The sequence below is a fragment of the Miniopterus schreibersii genome, assembly GCF_964146895.1.
Source record: "Miniopterus schreibersii genome assembly, chromosome: 11".
Classification (NCBI taxonomy): Eukaryota; Metazoa; Chordata; class Mammalia; order Chiroptera; family Miniopteridae; genus Miniopterus; species Miniopterus schreibersii.
Window position 1 is genome coordinate 60,473,819 of NC_138111.1, and position 9,330 is coordinate 60,483,148.

Consider the following 9,330-nt stretch of genomic DNA (forward strand, 5'->3'; position numbering starts at 1 on the left):
TGTTTTTATTTATTTAAGGCCCAGTGACGACAGTTCCGTATACACTTGAAAATTCTAAAGCTTTTTTTCTTCCCAAAGTATTCTGCAGTTTAGATTTTTTACATTAATTTGCAGAAATTAGTGCAATGTGGCTGTTCATGCCCCTTTCATCAAAACCAATGTTAAAATGGGTGGTGAAATTCTTCAGAACTGGTCCTGGGAGGGGGAAGAATATTGAAGCTGCGTTTCTGAGCTTCCCTTCGTTGGTGGCTTCATCGACCATGTATCCGGCCTGAGGCCCGCACTGGGCTTTGCGGGACCGGGGCTGGAGGCCTGAGCCGCCTTTCTCCTGTGCCAGCTGCTGGTAGGCTCTGCCAGCAGGGGCACTAAGCACAACTGGGGGCCAGGAGGAGGAAGGACTTGCTGCCGGTTCCTGTGAGCATCACCCCAGCGTGCGCCTTCCCCGGCAGCAGCAGTGGATTCCAGTTCGCAGTTTCTCCAACAGCCGCAGGAACAGCCTCACCTGGGGCTCGGACACCTGGTGCCAGCCAGCTGCCCGCCTCCCCCAAAGATCAGGGGCCCAGCCCCGGGGGCCCTTCCTCCAAGCCTCCGGGTTTGATAATCCATCTTTCTTCCTTTGTCCCCTAAATCACCATGCAGTACTGCTTCCTGCAGTTGCTACCTCTGTGACACCAAAATGTCGACTCTTTACATTTCCAGTTCTTTAATACGATTCATACAATTTTTTTGTATTGAATTCTGCAAATTAATTGGTGTCCTTTTAGTCTCGGGACTGGACCCTGACTGATACACCTTGTTTGTTTTCAAATCAGTTAGGCCGGGGTTGAAATGCCAGCCCTACCACTCACCAGCTGTGTGTGACCTTGGCAGTTTCCTTAAAATTTTTGAGCTTTCTTTTGTCTTTATATAAAATGAGTATAATAGCCTAGAGTTGGCAGGATTAATGAGATAATCCATGCCCAGTGACTTATACATAGCACCGGCTAAAAAGGCTGATTCCTTTCCCCTTCGCCTTGTATAGGCTTGAGTTCTCTCATTTACAGCAGATAAAAGCTTTATGCTCTTTCCTCACCGAGAATAAATTCATTCCTTATCCTTCTTGACAACCTATATTATGCCAATTGTAGTTCTAAAATCACCCCTGTTCGCACCTCCATGATGCCTTAATTCCAGCTGCAATCATCACAATCACTCCTGCCTCCTGTCAATACGGTTTTATGTCAACCGTTGTCTTCTCTCCTGCTTTCTGGCAGCCTCTCTTATCTCCGAGTTATTTTGCCAATGCTCATGACATTTTTCTTTAAGACATTCCCGCATCTCGTATTCTCTCTCCACCTGGTTTCTGCCCCACCTCCGCTCACCCTCCCACCTCCTCGCCTTCGCCCCTCACTCCCCAGGTTCTTTCCCTCCCTCCTTAGAAGTTTCACATGTTGGTGAAATAATTGCACATCACAGGTCACTAGTTACAGAACAGACACGGGGGTGTGAAGGACAGCACAGGCAATATAGTAAAAAATATTGCAATGTATGGTGCCAGGCGGGTACTGGAAATATCAAGGGGAGCACTTGGGGAAGCGTATGATCGTCTGACTACTGCGCTGCATGCCTGAAACTAATACAAAATAATTTCGAATGTAAACTGTAACTGAAAATAACTTAAATGGTTAAAAATTAAAAAAACAACAATTGCACATCAGATCATACATGTTTTTCTAAGCATGAAATTCCTCTTTGCCCATTCACTTTTCCCTTGTGAAGCTTTTAGAGTACGGTTTATAATAGGCCCGTGAAAAATATCCCCTGAGTGAAAACATTAATAAATTTTCCATTTGTCCCAGTCATCGGTCTTCTTTGTGCACCCTTCCCAAGTGCCTTGGCTCTTACTTTTTGAAATCTGCCATTTCCTCACTCTAGGCAAGGAAGAATAAGCTTGGGTCAGGTTCCTTTTTCTGTTCTACTCTCTCCATTAGTATCATAATACAAAACAAAACTTCAAAGACACAAAGGCATATAAGGTATTCAAAGATCTAAGGCAGTGTACTTATGTGTAATTCTCTTTCACTCAAAAAACACTACTTTCAGTTTTTGTGTGTGTGTGATCTATTGTTTGATAAGGCACTTACTATGCACAGTGTCCGCATGGACAAGCCATGCTAGGTTATTGCTCTCCAAGCACAGCCCCCTAGCTGTGTGCGTGAGTGTGTACACACAAAATATTTGGTGAGTTGCACTCACTTTTAAAAATCAATTTATCTATATCTATCTGATTACTCACAGGTTGTAAGACACTTTTACAAATGGACATTTTTCCATATGAATATCTTTTAATTGCTCAGTGGGATTGATCTCTTTTCCTTTGGTTAGATCATACAGTTTCACAGTTTAATATTTTTTAATATTCCTATGAAACTGTTTTGGCATCTTGGTTCCTAGAGTTTCACCCTCAGTCTTTCTTCTTAAAATAGAAAACTCATGTCATGGATTTATCACTTGTTTTTCCACAGAACTCTGTTTTAAGCCTCTGGCAATGAATTCCCCAGGCACTAAGGCATTAGGTGTTGATCTTAATTGTTTCAGGACTCTGAAAGTCATCTGTGTAATGTTCTTCCTTCACCTCCATTTTACAGGAGATGGAACCTTGGCCCAAAAACTGGTGCAACTTGGCCAGTTTCCAAAGTGGGAGGGCAGAACTGGGAGGAAGTTTCGACTCCCTGAGTCTCAAGTCAGTGCCTTTCTCTTCACTTTTATCACATTACTTCTTTGGAAAGCCCTGAGGCTCCTTTTAGATTTTGAATATTTGAAGAGTATTATTTTATTACTTCTAATCTCTTCTCATTCCACTTTGATGTATAAATTTTCTGTTTTTCTTTCCACCTCATGATGCACACACAAAACTTTACTATACTTGACTCCTCAGCACCTCACTGCCCTAGCACTGCTACTGCGCACGGCCTTCTTAACTCAGAGGCAGCTCAAGTGATATTAAAAACAGTTGCAAGCGTGGGACTTTCAGTTTTAAGATAATGGAGTGAACACATTTCCCCTTATGAATCAAATGAACAAATGCTTTTAAAATAAACATAGTATGAGTGTATAAAGGATGCTTAAAAACAAGAAAAGGAACTTACAACAGATCATGAAAAATGTTGGGGATCCTTGAAATATAAAGCGTCTGGGAAGCTCCAGAGAAAGTCTGAATTCCCATTACAGCACTTCATTAATTACCTCATGACTAAGCCACAGCACACTCCTTTTTTTTTTTCTTTAATTGATTTCTAGAGAGAGAGGAAGGGAGAGGGAGAGAGAGAGAGAGAAACATCAATGTATGAGAGAAACATCGATCGATTGCCTCCTGCACACCCTCTACCCAGATGGAACCCACAGCCTGGGCATGTGCCCTGGTGGGGAATCAAACCCGCCACCTTTCGGTCCCAGGTGTCTCCCCACAGAGAGGAAGGACAAGCACTTACCACGCACTAGCATGCAGCAGGCATGGGACGGGTATAAAATTAGTAACGACACTGCATCATGCAGGTGATTTGATTTGTTTAAGGATTTTGGAGGAAGAATTTGAATAAGACAAAGACAGCTAACAGCAAGAAAATCTGAAGAATGCAAAGGACACATTGGTGGCTGAGGGTCACAGAAGTCACGAGCTCCACTCAAGAATGGGAGTCGCCTCACCACCAGGTAATGGTCACCATCCAGTTTCTCTTCCAGTCCCAAGTGGGAGCCACAGCGAACATATGTGAGATGATCAGTCAGACGTTAGGATGGCAGCCTGCGGCTCCGGTATAGGAGCAAGATCAAACCCATGGTCTTATTCTCGTTAGCACATGTCCTGGCACTCTGGGTGGTCTCAGACGGAGGCTCCATTTTATTTCTTTGAAGGCTTGAAGTCATCACCGAGGGAACTGTGACAAGTCCCCAGGGAAAAGCAAACCAAGAGGCACAGCTGCCAGTCATTCCCCCACCCCATGGAAGTCTTAGCGGCCTCCAGGGGGGTGGGCTGTGCGTGCACCCCCACCGGCCCTTTAGCGCTCGGTGATCTCGCGGGGGATCTTCCAGAGCTGAGATTTTTCAATCAGCAATTTTCAATGCCCACTATGAGTCATCCCATGAGCAACAGATTCTTATTTTAAGGTGCTCTCTTCAGGAAAAAGAGCTCAACAACATGGCAAAATGAAGGAAGAAGTGAACTAACGTTTATTAAGTGTCTACTATATACGAGACCCAGCGTGAAGTGCTTTAACTATGTTATCTCACTTAATTCGCACAAAACTCTGCAAGGTAAAGAGAGTGTCTCGTTTTGCCGGATGTTAAAACTGAAGATGTGTGAGACTAAGAAACCTGCTCAAGGTCACACAGTTGGTAAGGTTATATAGACCTGGATTCAAACATGGGTCTATTTGACAATAAAATCCATGCTCTCCTCATTGTTACCTTCTTATAAAATAGAAGAACTGCGAAAGTTTTCTGTACAACAGCCCATCCTACATATCTATGGACCTGTACGTAAAAGAAAATACTATCCTTATTTTTATGCTAACTTATGCTTGGAAATAATTTTATATGAAATATCATTTGCCTTTTTTGGGAGAAAGTCTGTCTAAATACAGAAAATATTGTACCATTACCTAGTAAATTGTTTTTTACATACCATAGTTCATCATCTGCAGATACTGTCAGGGCCTGATGTTTGAGTCATTATGTTTATGGGATTTAATTTTTAATGATGCAAAAATTATGCACAGTATACCATCATTTCTCTCCCAACCCCAGAATCTGATAGCTAATAATTGCTCCTTACTTAGTTTGCTAACGCTCTGTGATATTAATTAGAATGCAACAGAAATCAGAAAAGTGACTCTCTGAAAATGGCCTTTACGGATTCTATGCTCATTTTCTTCCAATAACTTCAAGATTAAAGTTGCTGGGTACATGCAGCAACAATTTTTTCCTGACGGACTCTCCTACAAATACAATATAATGTCTGGAAAAGCCGGTTGCTCACCTTTCCACATCATGCAAGTGCAAAGAACCCTGCAATTGTATTGGTTAGAGTAATATCAGCTAGTTTTGTTCTGTAAGAAACTGCCAAACTGAAACATTTTAATATTGAAGAGTTGGCACACGAAAAATAGATAAAAGCGTATTTTAATATTAAAGAATATTTGTCCTGTAACAAATTGCAACTTCCATCTCCCATTTGCAGGCTGCCCCTCTCTTCCACATACTTTGGACAATAGTGCCACTCTTGACTCAGCAAGAAGGGCCTGCCCTGGGTCCCAGGCTTATAGGGCACCCCACCAGAGTCCTTCGCCAGCCACACTTCTTCCCATGGGGTGAGCAGTTTGTATGGTCAAAAAGACCTCCCCACCCAAAACTCGTACCTTCCCGTTTCTAGACCACCTCTGGGTTCCAGAGACCCGCAGAGTCCCCTGCCTAATTCCCCCCAAACTGCTTCTAGGACCGGTATGGTTTTCTTCCCCAGGTCTGGCCTGCAGAGTACAGACTGCACTGCCAGGATGCACAGCCCTAGGCCTGAGGGGTGAAGAGAGAGAAGAGAACGATTTGCGGAGCTTGTGCGTAGAGCTTGGACATTTAGCCTGGGGTGTACTGAGTGTGCTCATGGGTGCTTCTGAGGCCCCCTACAATACAGGGATATGTAGGCTGGGGAGAGAAGGGGGTGGGCTGCCGTCCGGGAACTGGGCCTGGCTTCCTGAGCTCACACACTATCTAGACTACAACTCCATGGGGGCCAAGAAGCCTAGATGCAAGCCTGGTCTTCCATGTCATTATAAAGGCATCTTTATAAAATAGGATAGAACATATTTAATAGTTTCCTAGCTTGATTTACAATTTTAAGTATTTAGACATATGGAATCTAGGCCTCTATTTGTCCTCGCATCCTGAGCCTCGTAAATATTTGGGCAAGCCTGCCAGACCAGAGAGAGGGACAAGAATAGAGGGGGGACTTTATTCTCTTGTAGCTCATTGTCACTTGTTCTGTTCATAAATTAAAGAAATAACTTCCATTCCTTAAATGTCTCCATCAAACGAGTGATTTCTGAAAGGTGGAAGTAATTTCATTTGCTGACTGCATCTCAATATTTTCTGATTCAATAGAAACATTAAATTAGCCACCGCACATCTACCAGACGGAGTACGGGGAGAGAGCTGATGGGGCGCACAGAGCGTCCCCTGGTCCCCGTTGCGTCCTGTTCCAGGACCATGGGGCCCTGGTCTGGGCAGCTATGCTTCTGTGATGAACAGCTGTGGTGGCCACATTGTCTCTGTGTCACTGAAGTCCAAGTGAATGAGGGAGTGACACCGCAGCTCTGAAATTATGATTCCAAAGTTCATTCCTGAGGGTGCATTTTTGAGTAATTTTGAGAGGCAACCTGGAGACGGGCAAAAGCCATGAGTTTACAAATGAGATAGATTTAGAGTGGAAGTTTACCTCTGAGTCACTGGAACCTTACTCATGTCCAGCAGCCTTTCTGAACCCCAGACTCCTCACCTGTAAGGTAATAAATACAACCTAGTTCACCAGGCTGTCCTGTGTGGGCCAAATGAGAAAATGGGTAGCACGCCTACTAGAATCCCAGGGACACAGAAATTGCACCACAAATGCTGGTTCTCGCGTTTTTCTTCTTTCTCTCTTCTGAGGCCGAGTCTTTGATTCTTACCCGGATTCTCTACCTTTGGCAAACAAATTGACTCTAATTCTTCAATCTGCAACAATTAATATCTGTGTCCTGAATATTTCTGTCCTCTGACCTCTTTTGGATTTCATCACTTGCTCCCAATTCCCTCTCTGTGGGGGTTTCATAGTCACTCTCACACACAGTCAGCAAAGCGAGGGAGGAGGGTTGGGGTGGGACGCAGGATCGCTCATCCTTCATCAGGGCCACGTCCAAGTGCCATCAGGAGTTCTTAACGACCCTTCCGTTAAACGCTAGTGTTCACCCTCTCCGAATTTGATGCGTGCCTGCAAATTCACATATGATAGGAGCTCTGCAAATTTTATTCTTCCTATATCAAGATAATTTGCATAACAATTACAGCTACCAGGAGACATTTGACTCTGCAACATGCACCATTTGCAAATTCCTGCTACCGAGAATCACTTTTGCAGTTGATGGAAAGAAGGTGGGGGAGTTGGTCATTTACCATAATGACTTTTTCATGATAAGCAGCGAGCATCTGTGATTATTTCCAAAGGCAGTGAATAGGTTCAAAGTCTTACATTATTGGACTTTAATTAGGAGTCTAGTTTGCATACATTTTAAATGTTAATCACTGTTCACTGAGCTGGTGAACTCAGATAGGTCACCCACAATCTATTCTCTCTCCAGAAAGAACATAACCTCTTTTCCATTTTGTTGAGATATAAAGTACTGTGGGACAGTGGTGCAAAACCCTGTTTCTCAAAAGGGAATGGCAAAGGACAGGCAGAGTTCAGAATCCTTAGCTAAATTCTTATAGCAGTCCTTCCTCCTCCCCAAAATGTGGAATCATATATATTGTCTACAAATTTCATTGATTTTTAAGACTGTTTGGGAATCTCTGGACATAATTTGAGGCACAATGGCAAATACAGAAGCAGAAACAAGTATTTTTGGCCTAAAATTAGTCTCAACTGGATTTGAGCAGGTTATCTGAACAGGAAGTTCTAAACCTGGTCTGCCATCCAATTTCACCTTCTGGCAAAGTGAGAAAACCAAAGACTAATGCAGCAACTGTATTTTCTTGAATAAAGTTATCCACTGTTATAAAATTATGTCCTTTCTATTTTTCTGGTATTAAAATGTCCTTTCTTTTATAAAATTGGTTCTTAGTAGATGGTAGTCATGTGTTGCTTGTTTTATAATAAGTTCTTGCTTAGTAAAATTTAGAAGTTGGTGGGTCTCCTAAATGTAGGGGGAAAAATCCCTGATACAAGGGCGAAATTCTCAAATCCAGGGAACGCTGAATTAGTGCCATCTAGTCCTGGTATTGGCCAGGCACTAAGTATGCTGCACAGGTCTGCTAATGGCCAGCTCCTGGCTTTGACTCTAGTGTTTTGTGATCTCTCTTTTCTGTCCAAGACAATGTTTAAAAGTCAATATTTCTCCATTTCCTGCCTCTTCTTTTAATGAGAAAGGACAAACACTTGAAAACAAAAATGTACACAAGGTGCTTAAGGACAGAAATTATTTCCTCAAAGTGCTTTAATCATGCTGTTGAAAACCACTTCCTCCAGTGTTCTAATCACGTAAATCACAGTAAAAGGTTAAAAACGAAGTTCAATTGTGCTAAATTGCCCGAGATGGTTTCTCAGAAATGGATTTCTTTCTATTAAAAGGTGAAGTCATTCTGGCTACCCACTGCTTTGCTCAGCGGGTCTCTGGATTGTAATTTCGCATCTCCTATCCAGATCGGGTGCACGGATGTTTGGTTTGGGGGACTGCCTGTCGAAGTTCTAGCAACATTTGACTCAAACGTTGGGCACAACTTCCATGAAATTTAAAATTACACACCACCAGCACCAGGGGGCAGCAGCCAAGATTTGTAAGAGAATGATGGTCACAGGATTTCATTTCATTACTTCTGCCTCGATGAACTCTTAAAATACCATCTAAAGCAGTATTATTTCTTCATTATTCAGGGTACCAAGACATTAAGCACTGTGAATAGAAAAATTCCTCAGAAATGTGATTTCTTTATTTCATAAATATGGTAAGTTGATTAGAGGGTGCATTGCAATGATTCTTAACAACTTCAGAAGGAGGGTGAAACAGAGTCCTGTTATCAGCCCCACCCCTGTCCAGGCCCCTTTAGAAGATACCATTCTATTCTTCCACAAACGAAATACATTTAAGTTGCTTTGGGTAAACACAGTTATTCTTCCCCCAAAGGACATCTACAGACTCTGTGAGTTAAATAGTTTTGTTTTTCTGGTTTTCTTGTATTTTTGTCCCTCATTCGTGACTTAATTGGTTTCCCTTTTCAGCAGCAGTACAATTTGCCTCTCTGCTTCTTACAATTATAAGAGGAAAATTAACTAGCACTTATTAAGCACCAATTAAATGGCGTATGCTTTCCAAATATTTTTTCTCATCCTAAGAACAACCTACTGCCCCATTTTACAGGCAAGAATGTGGTATCAGAGATGTTAAATAAGTTGCCCAAGACCACACAGCCACGCTCTCTCGCTCTTGACTGGGTAAATGGCCTTTTCCACTAAGCCCTACAGCCCATGACCCAGCTCTAGGAGCAGGGGTATTAGCTCTTAAATCCTTTCCTGCTGCAGAAGGACCACTCAGCTCAGCGAGGGAAATGTAA